The 20,198-nt window shown below is 38.1% G+C and overlaps 1 protein-coding gene across 3 annotated transcripts in view; it reads left to right on the top strand.

Moving 5' to 3' along the window:
* The window catches only part of syt2a (synaptotagmin IIa), a 117,937-nt gene that overhangs the window by 51,731 nt on the left and 46,008 nt on the right, over positions 1–20,198 (top strand). For 2 of the 3 annotated variants that reach the window (XM_066703567.1, XM_066703571.1), the window contains one exon: positions 12,782–12,821. The exons of the other annotated variant lie outside the window; for it this stretch is intronic. The gene's annotated coding sequence lies outside the window, so the exon portion shown is untranslated. The remainder of the gene's footprint in view (positions 1–12,781; positions 12,822–20,198) is intronic. 3 annotated transcript variants of the gene reach the window in all.

Below are 20,198 nucleotides of genomic sequence, written 5' to 3'. Positions count from 1 at the left end.
GTGTTCATAATTCACTAATTTGTGGGATGTCACCAACTGATTTTTTTTTTACTGCTACTATGATTGGAATACAACAACAAAAAAATACATAGTGTATGCATGTGTACATATATATAATGTGTGTGTGTGTATATATTCTTGGAATAGCAAGAATAGATAGAAAAGTGAATGGATCTGAGAACAAACACAAATTAGACATCATTGAAACAGTGCAGATGTTAAAATGCCAATGGGCTGGACACATTGCAAGAAGGACAGACCAAAGATGGACTAAATGAAGCTATCAAATGGATCCCAAGATGAAAAAATACCTAGAAGACGACCACATAAAAGATAGGAATGAAATAATACATTTTGCAGCCGTGACATGGATACAGGAAGCTATAGTTCGAAGCAAGTGGAAACATCCTGGGGAGTCCTTCATCCAGCAGTGGATCGATATAGGGTGCTGCTGATATATGTATATCTTTTTTTGTTGTGTTTAATACTTATAATTCTTATAATACTTATAATTAAAGGGATGTGGAGGTGGTCCCCTCAGTAGCCTTAACAAGACCACCGTCTCATTCGTGGCCTTTTCGATAATACAGCTGCATAGCCCCGGCAGCACCTATACCTATCCAAGAAAGACAAGGCCCATCCATCTCTCAAGACAGTACTGAAAATTAGGGTGGACACCTCAATTACCACACAGCCCCTTGAGTATCAACCCAAAACGTGTGGCCATCAGAGGTGATGTCACATCAATGACATCCTTCCAATTATGTCAAGGCAAAATCAAATGGGACGGGCATTCCACCCACAAAAACCTTCCATCTGTCTTCAGTTGAAATGGAGAGAATGAAACCTAATGACGGTGTCTTAATCGTTTTGTAAGAGACGCAACAGAAGGAGTCACTGTCATGCGGTCCTGCCATGATTATGAACAAATTTGGGGTAGAGATTTTAGAATGGTGCAATTTCCTGAAGTGGGAGGGAACTTGTTTTAAATGAACAGAAACAACCATCATTTATTGATTTGAGTTAAATTGTTGGCTTTTTCATAAAGAGGATAAAGTGCCTGAGAAATAGCGCTTGGTCATCAAAGTGAAAGAACGCAATAGCTACTGGCTGCCAGTCGACTAATTACATAGCAAGTAAACTTTTTCTTTGTTTCCACTTGGTTTCCACTTCCTTAATTGGTTCGTAAATCATGTCTGCGGAAGCGCTTTTCTTGCAATGGACAGTAGTGGAGGAAAAATGTTTTCGTCACAAAGAAACCAATTAAAAAGAGAAAAAACGTTTCCAGACCATCAGTTAGTTTTGCGTTGCTGTGAGGCTGCAAACAGAGAGCATCCAATTTATCTGTAGCAGCTAAGAATGAGAGAGCTGTCCCAGCACACTAAGCTGTGTTTTTCAAGGGCTATGTAGCCAAACAGAAACTTACATCATTACATCAGGTAACATTTAAGCTGCGAGACTGTGTTATAAATCCACAGACCATGGCCGATGTCTTTCCGTGGTCCAGGTGGGTGTTTCTGAGAATTTATTCGACAAATTCTCTGAGCTTTCTAACATAGCAAAACTATTTTCAAGCTAAAATAAGAAATTGGATGCGCCTTAGGAATCCTGTCATTCTTTTAATGGTCAATGTTATTATACACCTTCCCCTCAGTGCCACCGGCAAGTGAGAATGACTTTGGAATTTGAAAAGATGATGTCTTCAATGTCTGTGTTAGCAGCCACTAGCAGGGTTCACAGCCTTATAATTCAGTTTGCTGGGCTGCCGCTATCAAGGTTGTAAGGTCCATAAACACTGGAGGTAATGCATCCAACTAGAAAAGCAAACAAACCACAAAAGTGCACGGGAAGAGGAGTGATGCCAACATCTAATGAAAATGTTTTGCTAGGCAGGGAAAGTGGAAATGTACGGTTTGGAAATTAATATGACAGAATTGAAACCTTTGGCTTGTTTGTATGTTTTACTGCAAGAGCAAAAGGACAGACTAAAACATTTTGCCCAGTTGACTATTATTTTTAGGGAAGAAAATGCAAGACCATACAATAGAGGGCTGTGTTGTCCCCTGTTGTTGGGCAGGGGAAGCTTAATTTGGAAAGATTAAAATGTAGTCTTTCTGTGTGTGTGTGATTGACAGTTTGATTAATAATTTGTCGGCTGGAAGATGCTACTGCCCAAGGTGTGTTACAGAGATTAGGGTGCAAAAAGGACACCGCCAGCAGCTGTGAATCACTTACAATAGATGCTCATTTCACATTTTATCTTAAGGACAGAACATAATTAACTCAGGGTAACACACAGTGAGTCCATGGGAGAACTGGGGCTAGCCCTTCAACTTAACTACAGCTCCACCTACCTCTATTGCTGGTTTCACAGACCCAGACTAGTGCTAGTCTTGGACATCCTTCCAGGTAAAACTATGCTAAACACAGTCTGTGAAACCAGTATTTAGACAATCACTTGCTTGGTTATTATGTATGTGACTGTTTGGTTCAACTAACTCATTCACCTCCTCAATCTAAAACTTGCTAAAAATCCTAGAGATCTAAGCAATAACTAATGTTTCTTGACCCTCTTTTTCCATTTTCTGAGATTGCTGCTATGAAGTAGATTGTGTGCATGACTAAGCAGGTAGGTACTACAGTCATGGCGATGCTAACTGCAGGTTCAAGAAAATGAAACCAGAGGATTAATTGTTTTCTCTTTGTTAAATTGACTTCATAAGTCTAAATGAAAGCATAGTCTTCAGGCAGCTCTCAAGTTTCTCTTCGACAAGACCATGTTTGTTTTATTTATATATTTTGTTGTTACTGTCATCTGGTAATTTATCAATATTAAATATCTGTTGTATTTTTGTTATGAATACATTGAGTTAAGTAATTGATTACTGGGTAGGGAAAATAAATCTGTAGGCTACATGGAATCAGTAATTTTGTGTGTATGCTTTCTCAATTTTGACAGTAGTAATGATATTTTATATACTTTTGAAAATTATTATTATTAATTATTAAATTATTAAATTAAATTATTATACAAAAACGAGAGATTGATTAGTCGGCATCCTTTAACTTGTCTTGTTAATTTAAGAAGATGGAGCTTTTTTTCTGTTGTGATCAAATAACCATAAAACACAGCAGTTCCATTGACACTTAGGTGAAAGCAACTGAGATTTAATCACTTGTGTCAGACTTGATTGACAGCATTCAGATTTGTTGCTTGGTATGTGGTACTTGCTCCAAGAGGTTTGGTCCAGTTTTTGACAGGCACAATTACACAAATTCCATATATTTTCTGCCAATAAAATGGATTTCGTTATAGACATTATACTGTGATGCAGTCTTCTGCATTGTTCTCTATTAATAGTCCTACAGTGCATCATGAATTGTAGTAGTGACACATGGTTTTCATGGGATTTCATGGGATCATTTCATTGCATTTGGTTCATTACAAACAACATAGTGTGTGTGTGTATATACATATATTTCTATTATTATTATTATACATTTTGCCCAGACAAACATATATAACATATGTGAACAGGATTTTATTTCAGTGTGGGGAAATTAATATACATCATGTAATCAGAGAAAAATAACTTGAAATATTATGCAGTGGGTTAGATTTACACATCTGACTGCGACAGAAAGCTGCAGAAGGATTTTGAAAGACCACAGGATGCCAAGTTCAGCACAGAAGCAACTGGGGGGTATTAAGAAAAGCATTGTGTTAAACTTAAGTGCATTTTGCCAAAATGCAGAGCCTGAGAGGGCGTTTTGGAGCATCCCTACTGGGTTCTCATTTTTAAGTGGGTGTGGATTAATCGCTGTCTTCTCTTCAAATACTGAACAAATTCTAAGCAGTCAGGGTGAGATTTGTTTGTACATGTTCTTTATATCCCTCCAGTGTCTCAATAGGATTCATCCTTTTCCCATGGATCAAGGCTATTCAACCTGGCCCGTGAAGGCTACAACACACACACACACACACACACACACACACACAGTGAGTTTCAGGTTATATAACTGGATAGAGTCAGAAGAAATCCATGGGGTTAATAAGTTTCTCCGCTGGCCCAGAACATGGAGGGCTGGTTTATTGCCTCAGTTCAATTAATTTCTCTTTTTAATTCATTATTCAAAGGCAAACTGGTTTGTTTACACAGAGGTGTGCAGGCTCTTGAGTTATTCGCTTTCTTGAAGGTGACGTTCCTAACTACAAACAGGAGAGAGAGAGAGAGAGAGAGAGAGAGAGAGAGAAACCACTTGTATCTCCTACAATCTTCTTCAATTCGTTTCAGTCACAAGCAAATAAAGACAATACGAGTCAATGGTTTTTTTGTGTGTGTGTGGCAATGTGCAAGTTGTTTCTTATTTACAGTTGTAAAAGCATCATGGGCATGTTCTGTGGGCTCTTAGGCCCCACATTCAATCAAAGCTGATGTCTTAAAACTTAACATACTGGACTTCATATCTTAGCTGAAAAACTTTTCTCAGTGACAGAAATAAAAAGGGAAAAGGACAGTCACCTACTCTGAGAAATGAACAGCCAATGGTGATGTATAATTCATACTGATATTACTAATAGTAACGTAACATGCACCACTTTTTAAAATATTTTACAGTGTTACAGTTCATATAAGGAAATTAGTCAATTGAAATACATTAATTAGGCCCTAATCTATGAATTTCAAGTCTCAAGTTTTGCGGGAGCATGGAATTGGCCACTGACTGCAGGAATGTCCACCGGAGCTGCAGTCGGGTCAAAACCCTGGTGAGGATGACGAGACGCAGAGGAGCTTCCCTGAGACGCCTTCTGACAGTCTGTGCATGGTTACATGTGGTCTGTGGTTGTGAGGCCAGTTGGACATTCTGCCAAATTCTCTTAAACAACATTGGAGGCGGCTTATGGTAAATAAATGAACATTCAATTCTCTGGCAACAGCTCTGGTGGACGTTCCTGCAGTCAGCATGCCAATCACAAACTCTCTTAAAACCTGAGACATCTGTGGCATTGTGTTGTGTGACAAACTGCACATTTTAGAGTGGCCTTTTATTGTCCCCAGCACAAGGTGCACCTGTGTCATGCATTCAATCAGTTTCTTGATATGCCACACCTGTCAGTGGGATGGATTATTTTAGCAAAGGAAAAATGCTCACTAACAGGTATGTCAACAAATTTATGCTCAATATTTGAGAGAAATAAGCTTTTTGTATGTATGGAAAATGGGACCAACACTTTACATGTTGCGGTTATATTTGTATTCTGTATAATATTCTTCAGAACAGTGTTACTTGCTCTTCAAACTGAAATGTAACATCATTTACTACAATGCTGCATTTGAAGTGGCCATCATGTTCTACTAAAGGGACATTGTAGCTGTGACAAACAATGACTTTTGGTGGCTGCGTCAAAGTGAGTCACCGGAGGGCTGCTGTGTTCCACTAACAAAAAGATTACCAATGCACCTGTCTGGTATCAGTGGGGTAGAGGCACCCTGGGGAAGCTTTATAAGAAAAAAATAATTTAAAGTTAATTTAATTAAACACAGAAGACTCATTCTAATCAGAGGAATTAAAAGCTTCCAGCAGAATTTCATTATTCGCTTATTCGCATTGCAAAATGGCCTCCAAACATTCATCAGTCATTCGTGAAGCAGTGGAACAACAGTCTTGCTTAATGTGTGCCTGTCAAAAATAAAAAATAAAAAATAGAGCTCTCTGGCTTTGTTGAGATTTGTGCTTAAGAATTATAAAGCGGCTTATTTGACTGTCTGAGAAATAACTCACCTACTCTCTCTCTTTAATCTTGGCGTATATCCTTCTTTTGTTTTTTTTAATTGAAATGAAAAGAGATTTAAAGTCACACACCATTACTTGGGTTTGTATATATATTTGTTTTGATTGTTTGGGTAACCTTAATAAAAAGGTTTCATTCTAATATAATCTTCTGAGAAGTTGGGACTCTTTTTAATGGATTTGTGTGGATTGGGAAGTGTTATTGTTCGCATCCAAGGCTGCTTGTCTCAAAGTTTGTTTTTCTGTATTGGGCGACATATTTCACATCTTCTATATCTGTTTACAAATGCTATGGGGGCAGCAGCTGGACATTTTTGTGAGATGAAAGCGTTTATGCCACAAAGCATTCATATAGAGGCCAGAAAGAACAAATGCCAAAAAATAAAAGGTGTCTATATATTTGGTGTAGCACTTTAATATAATTTAAATTATATTTGCAAATGAAGAAAATATATGCTCACATGACTTGGCTTTTTGACCACCATTACCATTGAGATCTTTTTTTTGATGGAAGAATTTAGTGTAGTAGTGTGTCATGCCTTGGCTGATAATTATGGCTTATTTAAAAACAAAAATTTAGCGATATCCTCCAATGAGATATCTGAGTTGCTTATGTCATTAAAGCAATGTCATCTCCATGTAAATTAGATCAGCAGGCAATCAGGAAAAAGGTTCACATTTCCATGATACAGAACAGTTTGGTATTCAAGTAGCAGAAAATGGTAGCCTTCTTGCCAAGTACAAAGATGTAGGCTGAGCACGTTTCTGGGAGCAGATGTTTTCCTTGCTACTCATGGGTGACTGTTAGATTTCAGAAAGAAAACACATTTACTTACATTGTTTCCCTTGCTTAATTTGGAAGCTTCAAAGCTGGGAGTGGCTATGGGATTGTGGGCTGTAGTTGGCCAGGAGGAGTGACAATGAGGGTTAGCAGGAGTCAGCTGACTTTGGGTCAAAGGGTTCATCTCTTTTTGGTGGAAGTAATGATCTTTCCCTCAATACCCATCAGTCATCCAGCAGCGCATCTGATGTCAGGTTAGCTTTGTTTGGCGATGGGAATCCCTGTGCATGACTGTATATGAAAAATCAAGCATCCACCATTTTGAAAACAATATATGGTTTATAAATATATTTACAGGGCACAGGTTCTTTGCCGTGTGCTGTTTTGTCAGGATTTGGGCTGCTATATTCATTGAAATAGTTTGACCTATGAACAATCCCTAGGAAAAAACATAATACAAAAACATAATATTCCACCAATAATTTAATAAAAACTGAATAATGAATACATAATTTTTATATCTGATGAACTAATATAGTATATATTTTATATATAAAGCCTCATTAAATAGTTGTGTCACCTTAATTACTGTGCACAAATGGAACAAAGACAGGTTTATCTTTTAATGGAAAAAGCATTTGTACCCAGTGCTTCGATGTCATCTACCAATGCTTTTGGGGATCTTTGACAATGTTTGCCGGAGCAAGCTGGCAAATATTTACGCTCCATTCGAAAAGGCAATGATTTCAGTTGATTTGCTGCAGTCCAATCAATAGAACTGTAAAGTAAATTATTACTGGTTCCTGCTGGGGTCTGAAGAGGAAAGAGGTGCATTTTTGTTACTGCTTTGTGCTCCAAACAGCTAATTTGGTATTTTTTCATATGATAGAGAGACTGCCAACATATACCAGTTCATACTGACTAAATGGAGAGTTGCTCTGAATCACCAATTAGTGGTTTTTCAAACAACAGGGGAGTCGGGAGGTTTGGGAGTTTAAAACCAGTCCGTTATATAGTGATGATTATGTCATCCATGTCAAATGGAAACACCTGATTTGTGAAATCTGAAAGGACCTGATAAAGAATTATGTTGTACTGCTAACACATTCATAGTCACAAATTTATACATTTGCGTGTAAGCAAAGACTGCTTTTGAGGTTAACTGCTTTAGAATCTAGTTGAAATTGTAGGAATGTCTTAATTAAAACAAAAATGAGGGAATTAATTAATAATTTATCAGAAGACAGGAAATACTCGTGGGAACTCAAATGGAATTAAACCCTTGCCATTTCAGTACCTGGATTATAACAGGATTAGGCAAACAATTTTGTACATTTAGTGTACTCAAGTGCATACAAAGTTGTAGCCTTTATAAATCAGAATAATTTGGAATGAAGATTTACAACTATACAATTCAGTAACTCAAAAATGAAATGCTCAGCCTTTTAATTGCTGTGTTGCATGTTTGTTTTATGCCATCGAAGTAGCAATGTGTACAAATGTAAAGCCTCTGTATTGTATTGGAAACATTCAGTCTCATTTAGTCTCATTCTACAAATTGCACAAAACTGTAATCAAGGCTTACAAATACCAAAAGCCAGTGCAAGACCTGGACATGGTTTCTTGAAAGTAGAAATTCACAGTCCCCTAGAAGAAATTATACAAACTTCAATCAGCAATTAAAATACTTATTACTTTGGCTGAAATAAACTCTACCCAGACTTTGTCTAAGGAGAGAAGGCTTGGCTGTTAGGATGAAACTCTAGTGCAGTTTTCTGCTTGGCCAACTCCTTAACAGTGAAGATCGTCTGTTATTACTGAAAAAAGCCAGGAAGCTCTTTCATGCAAATAAAAGCTGAGGGTCAGAAAGAGGGAGAGAGAAAGAAAGGAAGAGAGATAATTGAAGATCCCCAAATCATCATTTCCCATTGAGAGCACCTGCACATTCAGATAATTACACTTCCTCAGATTAGTACCCTGGGCTCTTCTAAGCTGGCATCTTTTTACAGGGCACAATGTGTAGAGGGCTGCCTCACTGATTAGAAAATAAGAAGTTTGCCAATATAATAATTCAAAAGTGCTGAAAGTGCTGAGTCCTAAAGCTAGTTTAAGCCTTGTGCAGTGAAGCAATAAAGACTTAGAAACTGTTGTCGTTCTCAGAGCTGCCACCGTTGCCACAGAAAATGTAAGTGTTTAACATACATTTAGGTCCATAAATATTTAGACAGAGACACAATTGTCATCCTTTTGGCTCTGTACTGCACCACAATGGATTTGAAAGGAAATAATCAAGATGTTCTTTAATTGCAGACTTTCATCTTTAATTTGAGGGTAGTTACATCCAAATTGGGTGAACGGTGTAGGAATTACACCCATTTGTATATGTGGTCCCCCCAATTTTATGGGCTGAAAACTATTTGGACAAACTAACATAGTCATGAATTAAATTGTGAATTTCAATACTAGGTTACTAACTCTTTGCAGTCAATGACTGGAGAATGACTCCAAGTCTGGAGCCCATAGACATCACCAGATGCTGGGTTTCTTCCCTGTTGATGCTCTGCCAGGCCTGTACTGCAGCTGTCCTTAGTTCCTGCTTGTTCTTGGGGCATTTTGCCTTCAGTTTTGCCTTCAGCAAGTGAAATGCTGCTCAGTTGGATTCAGGTCAGGTGATTGACTTGGCCATTACAGAACATTCCACTTCTTCGCCTTAAAAAAGTCTTAGGTTGCTTTCGCAGTATGCTTGGGGTCATTGTCCATCTGCACTGTGAAGCTCCGTCCAATGTGTTTTGAAGCATTTGGTTGAATCTGAGCAGCTAATATACCCCTAAACACTTCAGAATTCATCCTGCTGCTTTTGTCAGCAGTCCAAAACAAACCAATCAGAGAGATAGCAATTACATTAGGTGTGGCCAAATCAACTATTTGGTACATTCTTAAGGAACACCAAAAGGCACGGACGACCACGGAAATCAACTGTGGTGCTCAGGATCCGAGGCATACCATCTCATCTGTGAAGCATGGTGGAGGTGGTGTTATGGCATGGGCATGTATGGCTGCCAAGGGAACATTGTGGTGGCTTACAGAGCCAAAATGATGACAATTGTGTCACTGTTATCTGAGCAGATAATATAGCCCTAAAGTGTTTAACTGCTCAGATTCAGCCAAATGCTTCAAAACTCAGTGGACGGCGCTTCACAGTGCAGATGGACAATGAGCCGAAGAATACTGCGAAAGCAACCCAAGACTTTTTTAAGGTGAAGAAGTGGAATGTTCTGCAACGGCCAAGTCAATCACCTGACCTGAATCCAATTGAGCAGCATTTCACTTGCTGAAGGCAAAACTGAAGGCAAAACGCCCCAAGAACAAGCAGGAACTATAAAGGCATGGCAGAGCATCACCAGGGAAGAAACCCAGCATCTGGTGATGTCTATGGGTTCCAGATTTCAGGCAGTCATTGACTGCAAAGGATTTGCAACCAAGTATTGAAACTCACAATTTAATTCATGATTATGTTAGTTTGTCCAGATAGCCCCTAAAATTGGGGGGATCACATATAAAAATGGGTGCAATTCTCAACTACCCTCAAATTATAGATGAAAGTCTACATTTAAAGCACATCTTGATTGTTTCCTTTCAAATCCATTGTGGTGGCATACAGAACCAAACTGATGACAATTTTGTCACTGTCCAAATATTTATGGACCTAACAGTAACTTATATCCCAATTCCCTAACTTTAATTATCCATAGTAAACATTTCAATATAAACACTACATTTTAAGTATTTTGTGTTTGTGAATGTATTTGAAGAGGGATTTTAACTTGTTGTGCGATACTCTTACACAGGTCGTAACGGTTATACAACTTAATTCTAGAATTGTAGTGTTATTCTTTTTATTCCCTATGAAGAGGCTACATAGTCATAATGTTGTCAGGTCCACCATTAATCCCAGACACTATAACAATCTTCATTACAATTAATTGGGATTTTACTCTAGGTAATAAGGTGAAAGTCTCGGCATGGTTGTGATCTATAGTCAACAGTAAACACTGAAAAGGCAGCTGAGATAACCGTTAATATGATGCAGTCATACTTGGCACAGTTCTAATAACATTTAGATGCCATAATGCAATTAAGGTAATGTACTGCCTTTGCTTTTTAATATTTGCAGTGTTCTAATAAACCAGTATGTCAGTGCTAGGTTAGCCTGTGAGACTGAGTGTGTTAGGTGGTTCCCTGATGTAAAACTTCAGGCTGTAATTGGTGCCCCAGTGAAACTTTTTGACTACCCAACAGTGTATTTGGTGTTAATCCTTACAGATGAAAAGATTCCATTGTTGTGGATTAAAATTCTGCACTACTTAAAGTTAGAAATCATACCTTTCTTTATTTTGTTTGTAATGTGGTTTTACCTTGAATAATATACAGCATATGTACAGCTATGACAAAGCAGATTGTTTCTGCTTTAAAAAAAAAACGATTCTCCTCCTTGCTGAAGATCATCACTGGTTCACATATATTGACCGATAACGGATGCCTTGTATCTGATACTGATAAACCCTGGACAACATTAAACACATTTTCCTTCATTAAAACACCATGGTCACAGAGTCTTGTTCAAATCACTCACATTTTACGTTGCGTTTGCCAGGATTTTCACCAAGAGTAGGCATAAACATGAACATGTGTAACCTTGACCCACGGCTTGAGGTTAAAGATTTTACACCCTGGAAATCCTTGTGCTAAGCACTGCTCTAGATGGATTCAAGCGCAAGAAAAATGCTAACTGCATGTGTGTATGTGGGCCATAATCCTGATTAAATGTAATATGTTTGCCAAGCATGACCTTGCAAATTTGATCTGGCTTCTAGCCCGTCAGTAATTCAACATGAAGAGAAATTTTTCATAAAACTGCAGCTCACGTCAATAGTTATTGACGGCGCTCAAATCTCCAAAGACTATTATTTTTGCTGCCATTCATATTGGGGTGGGAGGTTAATGGTGGTAGCCATTGTTACTTAAATTTGTGATGCATTAGTGGATGGAGTTCTGTTGTCCAAATAGGTGGACCCGGCTTCATTTGTTACCAAAATCAAAAAGCTAAACTGTTTCTTAGTTATATGTATGTTTTGTTCGTACCAGCAACAAGGTATTACATTTTGTTTTCCCTAGCACATTGTGTCAATTTCTTTGGTAAGGTTATGTAACTTGGTGTGTTAGGTCATGTCACAAACCTAAATAAGTTGGTAAGGTTCTACAGAGGGAGAATAATTGCAGACTAAAACCTAATAGGAAAAAACCTCCAAGTGTTTCCAAATTGAAAACTACAGCTACACTACCACTGTTTCCAGTTTTTATTTAAATGTAAGCAGTTCAAGTCCAGTGAATAAACTGAAATGGTACAAAGGTAAGGAGTAAACTGCCACAGGTTAAACAAAAGTTTAGGTTACCAAAAACTGATAAATAATGTAAATTTCAGAGTTATATACTGTGTTACTACACCCTCTTAAGCATTATTTGGCAGTGTTACGCACAGCTCCTGTGCATAGAAGTTACACTGTATTCCTACAATGTGCACATTGTTTGAAAGCTTATTCTCTTGGCTACCAGCGCATTTCATTCTCAAACACATCCAATTTACAGTGTCTGTGTCATCCGCTGTCATTCAGAGCCCGGGGGGGTAAACGCTCGGGGGTCAGCTGGGAGTTTCAGCTTTCTTGGGATACCAAACACTTGGCAAACAACACAATAGTGAATAGTACACATAGGATTAAAGAGAAGAGAAGCACATGGATGTGTTGCCCTTTTGAGGGTACCAGAGAGGTTTGTCACTTTAAGGGATTCAATTTTGTTAAACAAAACAATTCCATGATTTCTTTATCTCCAATTCATTTTTTTCTATGCTTTAATTCCAGAGTAAATTGAGACATTAAACTGTGTAAATTTCAATAAAACCTGGAAAAATGTATGCGTTCTAAAACTTTTGACTGGTTGTGTATGTTTTTAAGAATTTTCAGAGGAAAGAAGCTACTTTTAGACTCAATATCCATCATGTGTCAGGTGAAACTGAGAATATGGTCAAACATCTGGTGGAAAACTCATAATTTCTCCATAACAGACTTGAATGATGAATCCACTCAAAAATATAACAAGCAATGATATTTCGTCCTTGGTGTTTATTTATTTTTTCTTTGTCTTTTGCAGACATTACTGTGATATCCTGTCACAAGGAATCAATCTGACTGTGAGTACTTCTCTTCAGAACTGGTTGTCACACTTATGTTAGTCTAAATGTTTTGTTTAGTCTAAATGATTAGCTTTAGCGTACAAAAATGCTAAATTGTTTAAGAGAGGTTGTTGGAACACATTGATCTACATTAATGTAATATGTTTAATAACGGAAAGAAAACGTGAGCCAATACATCTACAGTTAGGTATAAATATTTGGACAGTGACACAACTGTCATAATTTTGGATCTGTTTCAATACTTGGTTGCAAATCCTTTGTAGTCAATGACTGCCTGAAGTCTGGAACCCATAGACATCACCAGATGCTGGGTTTCTTCCCTGGTGATGCTCTGCCAGGCCTGCACTGCAGCTGTCTTTAGTTCCTGCTTGTTCTTGGGGCGTTTTGCCTTCAGTTTTGCCTTCAGCAAGTGAAATGCTGCTCAGTTGGATTCAGGTCAGGTGATTGACTTGGCCATTGCAGAACATTCCACTTCTTCACCTTAAAAAAGTCTTAGGTTGCTTTCGCAGTATGCTTGGGGTCATTGTCCATCTGCACTGTGAAGCTCCGTCCAATGTGTTTTGAAGCATTTGGTTGAATCTGAGCAGCTAATATACCCCTAAACACTTCAGAATTCATCCTGCTGCTTTTGTCAGCAGTCACATCATCAATAAATACAAGGGAACCAGATCCCTTGGCAGCCATACATGCCCATGCCATAACATGCTTCACAGATGAGGTGGTATGCTTCGGATCATGAGCAGTTCCTTCCCTTCTCCATACTCCTCTCTTCCCATCATTCTGGTACAAGTTGATATTTGTCTCATCTGGCCATAGGATGTTGTTCCAGAACTGTACAGGGTTCTTTAGATGTTTTTTCGCAAACTCTAATCTGGTCTTCCGGTTTCCTGTTTACATCTTGTGGTAAAGCCTCTGTATTTACTCTGGTGAAGACTGATTGTTGACTTTGACACAGATACGCCTACCTCCTGGAGGGTGTTCTTGATCTGACCAACTTTTGTGTAGGGGTTTTTTTTCACCAGGGAAAGAATTCTTCTGTCATACACCACAGTTGTTTCCTGTAGTCTTCTTGGTCTTTTGGTGTTTCTGAGCTCACCAGTGTGCTCTTTCTTTTTAAGAATGTACCAAATAGTTAATTTGATCCACACCTAATGTTCTTGCGATCTCTCTGATTGGTGTGTTTTGATTTCTAAGGCAAAACCGAAGGCAAAACACCCCAAGAACAAGCAGGAACTAAGGACAGCTGCAATACAGACCTGACAGAGCATCACCAGGGAAGAAACCCAGCATCTGCTGATGTCTATGGGCTCCAGACCTCAGGCAGTCATTGACTGCAAAGGATGTGCAACCAAGTATTGAAACTCACAATTTAATTCATGTCCAAATAGTTTTGAGCCCCCAAAATTGGGGGGATCACATATGAAAATGGGTGTAATTCCTACACCGTTCACCCAATTTGGATGTAACTACCCTCACATTAAAGATGAAAGTCTGCACTTAATGGACATCTTAATAGATTGTATCCTTTCAAGTCCATTGTGGTGGCGTACAGAGCCAAAATGATGACAATTGTGTCACTGTCCAAATAGTTATGGACCTAACTGTTTATCACATTCCATATTGCTCTAGTCCATTTGAATTCAAACAGACTTACAGTCATACATTCATGCAAGTGAATATTAATAGTGATTGTTGCTGTTGTTTTTTTAATTGACTCGAAACAGCTAAAATCAGACACTTTGAAGTTTTAAGGGCTAGGTTTTGACTGCATGTACAAAGATAAGAATACAAAAGCCATTGGCCTGGCTGCCTTATCACTGGCTTTTGGTAAACAAACTGTTATTAAAGAACCCATATTTCTTATGTTCCTGCATTGCATAAAGAATGTCATTATAAAGTATTTTGCCTATGAATAAAATATTTTTAAAAATACTTATTTTAATTTGCTGAACTGAATGCCAGTGGTGAGAGGTTCACTTTCATAACATTTGAAGAGCAGCTGGCACTTCAGGTACCTTAGGTTGATACTGGCAGTAGAGACTGGATAGCGAACGTCTGGTTCCTCAGCAGACACACTGACGGTGCAGCTGAACGATGCAGCAACCTCTGAACCATAAGACAAGGAGTGCAATGCAGTTCAACTTTCGAATCAACAGACAAGAATGTCTAAAGTGCTGACTGTTGTGTTGTGTTCGGACGTGGGGGGAATTGTAGATCACTGCCACCTTTGGAATTTATGCCAACAATTGAATAGGGGAAGGCATTTGCTCTGAATTCACTTCTGTTGTAGTCCTTGAGCATGTCTTCTGTCAGTACCTAAAATATCCTTTTCTTTAATGAGAGTTATTTTGTGATTGTTTCCCTGGAATTTCCTTATTCAGTAAGTGTTAAGTCCAGAGCTCTGTACTGCAAAACAAAGCACTATCTTCTGTTAAACAGGTCAAACAGGTCTGTGCAAATGTTTTCTCAAGAATACCTGCCACACGTAAACTGTGCAGCACAAAATGTCAGCTTGGAAGACTTGAGTCTTGCTGAGTTTTGTCTGTTTTTGCTCGTTTTCATGTTTATTTCGAAGAAGTTGTTGGTACATCATGTAGTTATGTGTCTTGTAAAAACAAATATAGAGATCCTTGGGAAATTAAGACCTTCTTTTTAGGGGAACAGTTTGGAGATTCTTCTTGGCTACTTGCAATTTATAGTCTGGCTTTCAGTGAAAACCCTTATTTTTATTGTCATTGCAGCAAGATTAAGTCATGAACCTCAGAGGGCATAGACATACTTGCAGTTTGTAACAGAGTCATGAGGCTGGAAACACCAACATTCGCAGATTATAAATCAGCCTATACCAATCCATAGGATCAGAGAAAGGACACAGGAATATAACCAATAAAGCCTTACACCACTTACAACAATGGCACAGCAGTGTGTAGGGTAGTGTTGCCCAGATAAATTATTGGACTATTCATATAGTGTTTTCATGGAGGGGTGTAGAAAATTGACTGGAGGGATTAAGACTTGAAGTCGAAGAATGGCGGCATGAGTGTATATGTCGATCAAAGTGAGAAGACGTTCAAGAAACCTAACGGAAAAAATAAGATAAACCCTGATAATGTGGTTAGGTGAAGAATTCCCCTCCTCTCAGTCTCCCTCATTGCTTCCCACACTCGACCTGATGATGCATCCGATTTTTACGTGTGTGAAGAGAAAAAACGAGTGTGTGCATCCCTATCTCAGCTTGCACACTGAGTCAATTATTGTCCTACGATGGTAATGCGTCAATTTTGGAATCAAAATGATTTTGATTCAATATGATTTTATGTGCGTTAAAAATGACATGGACCAATGAAAAAACACAGGAAGATGTGGATTGATGCACTTCGTTTCTGTACTCTGGAAAAGCTTATCATCTGCATGTCTAACCATGAGGAACTATACAACAAATCAAATAAATATAGACAGACGATATATGGTAAGTTATCGTGGAGGAGCTGGGCATGAATGCTACCACTTTCAAATAAATAGTTTAGTGTTGAACCATGTATTCTGCTTTTGTGCCTTTATGGTGAGGTGTTTATTTTTTTGTTTTTTACATAATTGTAGATGAGGAGGTAAAGAAACAGTGCTGTAGTTTGTGAGACACACACCAGTGCAAGAAGCAGGACAGACTGTGTACCTGGTGCAGTTTTATATATTCAATGTGCAATATGCTTGAGGGACAACTTTTTGGATGAAGGTCTACAAATGACGTATCGCGGCTAAACACCTCAGTCATTGCCATTCTATACCATTCCCAAAAAACACCAACTTGATAGTCACTTGATCTTTTTTGTGCAGCATTGATACAGCACTGATACAGCACGGAAAAGGAGGAGTCAGTTGTTGTCTTTGAGTATGACACCTAAATCTCCGCTCCAGCAGAATGGCAGTGAGGTGACGTGGAGTGGGTGGTGTATTTACAAGTTGGGCCTATTTAGTAAGAAGAGAGGGCAAGAGGGTAGCGGCTGTAGCTCTGCAGGACTAATGACGCAGAGCTGAGTGCTAAAACATGATTTATGAAGTGGTTTTATGCGCTGGGCTCCAGCAACAGCACATAGCCTCAGCTTGGCTGATTCATTTAAGTAATTTCCCTGATTGATTACTGCTGGGGAGACTCATGAGTAAAAAAAACAACAAAAAAAAACAGACAAATACAACCTCAGAATTACTATCCTCGCTTTGGTTGTGTTTCCGTGCCTTTTTTTATGTTCATACCATCATTCGGTCCCTGTTTGTGTGTGTTCCTCGGTGTGCAGTGTGTCATCTCAATAAATGGACTTGTAGTGTATGGCTGTTTGATGTGTAAAAAGGGAGAATGCAACTATTACTACTATTAGTATATGAGTAGTAATAATAGTAGTAGTATTTACTTGGTTGACAGCTTTACCCAAACTAAATATATATGGACAATTGCTGGTTAGTTGAGAGATTTCAGATACACCAGTCCCTATATGAGGTCATTGATTGTACATATTGGAAAATACATTTTTGCAATGGAAATGTTGACTAAGGTTAATATTTATTTTTTGTGGAAATATAACTGATTACCAGGCAAAACCTCTAGACGAGTACATCACAATGGATTACAGTTTGTGTGATGTGCATATGTATACATTGAACATATCAATGTCCGTTTTGCTGAATTAAACCCTTTTTTGTGTCATGATCAGTTTTATTCAACAGGAACTTGCTGGGGATGCCCAATCTAACCAGGATTAGACGCATAAGAAGTCTTACTGGTGTGACAAGCTCTGACAACTGCAGGATTTTGGGCAGCAGTTCTGCATTCATAGCAAAAGTGACACCTTCACCCTCCCCCTTTCACAATCTGTTTGCTGGATGGGCTTTCAGGAGGTATTCCCCAAACAGATTGGAGAGAGATTACTGGGCTGTAGAATTGAAACACTGCTCTGCAGACATAGTGGAGGCAGACACCGGAATGCTAATGGAAAAATCCGCTGAAGCCAAGAAAAGGAGTGTGTGCGTGAGGTATAGGTGGCTGTGGCGGGAGCCGGGGGGATAATTTGAGGATGCTTCGGTCCTTGAAATATGTAAACTTGCTGTTTTTGATTTGTTTTTTGTTTTTTTTAATGGAATTTTATTTGGAAGATGTAAGCGTCACTCTACATGCAACACTGTTTTGTTCCCGTGGAAAATAATTGACCGTGTATTATTAAATTCACTGCATTTCCCCAAAACACAAGCAAACGCAGTCAGGCTTCACACAGAATTGATGTTTTAAATGAAAACATGTGCAGCAGCGAGTCGATGAGAGAGAGGGAAAGAAATATTGTTGGGTGTTGTTATTAGACATCGCAGATCTCTTCATCTGCTTTGGATTTTCAATGCTTGCCATATTTACTTTTATGCTTTCAGAAACAAACAACATAAAAACACTTTGCTGTTCAGTAGTAATTTGCTGAAAAGTGGTTTGATTCATGTTGAGGGTACATTTCTTTTAATTAAATATCAGATGGGTTTTGAAACACAATGAAATGCTTTATCGGGAATGTTACATACACCATATAACACAGTGTTCTGCATTGGTATATTTCTATATTGTGAACCATAATATACCATAGTGTACCATAGCTGACAAATTGTGTGATTGCTGTTTGTTTGGTCTATCAGTTACAAAATTAGTCATCTCACAGTATTTCCTGAAATGCCAATGGTATAGCTTCAAAGATTCCTCAGCCCAGTCCATATGAAGATCATAGTCTTGTGATGCTGCATAAGCATTCAAGTAGAATTGCACACTAAGTCCCCAGCCCTTTGAAGTCAAGCTTCAGAAAGTCAAAGTAAAATTTTCAAAACTCAGCTTTTGAATTGATAGGAAAAAGACGACTAAGTTGAAGGTACATTCATAATTGACATCCTGTTTTTGTTGTAACTTTACAAAAGAAAAATGTATGATAGGATTATAAATCTGCCTTGGTTTTGCTACATTAATCTGGTCTGATGAATTTGAATGATCTGATTCAGATGGCAATTAAATCTCTAAATGAGTTGACTCAGACTTTAAATTAATGTGTATACTTGGTGCTTTCTTGTTAAATAAGGCTTACCTCGTGAATATTATAGATACCAATCAAATATCAGTCTTTGGTCCAAAGCACTTTGCTCACATTTTGTTTTGTTGGTTTGTTTTTGCTTTTTGAACGAAAAGTCTCATTCTCTATTTCAAATCTGGTTTTATTTCAGTATTTTTCATCAAGAATATTGATAACCATGCAAATATATATATATATAATAATAAAATGTGTGAACAATAAGAAGTATGGAATTGCACGGCAGGGGAAAAGGTCAAAGAGACTTAATGGCACACTTTATCTCTCTATATCTGTACTGCAGCAAACGTCACAGGTCAGGGCACAACCAAAATGTGCACAATGACATTGGTGACTCCCTCAAGAGGTCACCCACGTGAGCTATAAATGTACCAACAATCAATAAGGTGGTGGCTGATGGTCAAGGCATGCAGAATCACTTTCCATATCTCAGGTCATTGGGTCAGAAGCCCTTTGAAGATTTTTCTCCAAGTGTGTTTTTTGTAATTTGTAATGCAATACACTGAAATAACAAACATCGAGTCAAAACAGGTAGGGGGATGAAATCTGTGTATGTTTAAGCTTGTGTCTGAGATCATCAAGAACTGAAGAATATTGTGCATTTCATGTTTTATTGCATTGGTAAATGGTTGCTGTAACTTTTAATGTAGCTGTTGGAAATGTATTGAAAAATAACAAAACACATCAAGATTAAAAGCCAAACATTTGTTTTGCTTTCTTTATATGAAGTTCTAAAGAAATCATCTGGGAGCAGGAGTATGGCATTTTTAAAATTTTGTTTTTGTGGCTAGAATAGGACAGATTTTTGGTAGCAAATCAGAATTTGCGATTCCCTCTTGGACTGGACTGGCAGCTTGGATTGTAAGTAGTCTGTTCAACACATACTAGACCAACATAAATCCAATGCTGCTTATTAATATTGATTGTTATTATTTTCTCTTTGATAGAAAACCGATACCAATGGTGAGCATCCAGACAGTAGTGTTAATTTGCCCTGAAAAGCGTGACCAAGACTGAAAAGGAAAATAGTAGGGATTGAAATCCTTTTGAATCCTTATTATTAATAAATTAAGAATGGCGCCATGAACTGATCTACCAAACCAAAAATGATTGGTTTATTCCAGAATGCCTTTATTACCAGCCTGCTAAGGGAGAGGTGAACTCAAGGTACAATAACTGAGAACCAATGAGTCACAAACGTTCAAGGTCTCCAATTGGACCTTCACATTCAACTTTAAAATACAGCCAGCTATTTGTGTGGTAGTTT

The sequence above is a fragment of the Amia ocellicauda genome, chromosome 5 (assembly GCF_036373705.1).
Source record: "Amia ocellicauda isolate fAmiCal2 chromosome 5, fAmiCal2.hap1, whole genome shotgun sequence".
Taxonomy (NCBI): Eukaryota; Metazoa; Chordata; class Actinopteri; order Amiiformes; family Amiidae; genus Amia; species Amia ocellicauda.
Note: the sequence above shows the minus strand (reverse complement) of the source record. Positions and strands in the feature narration are given on the sequence as shown.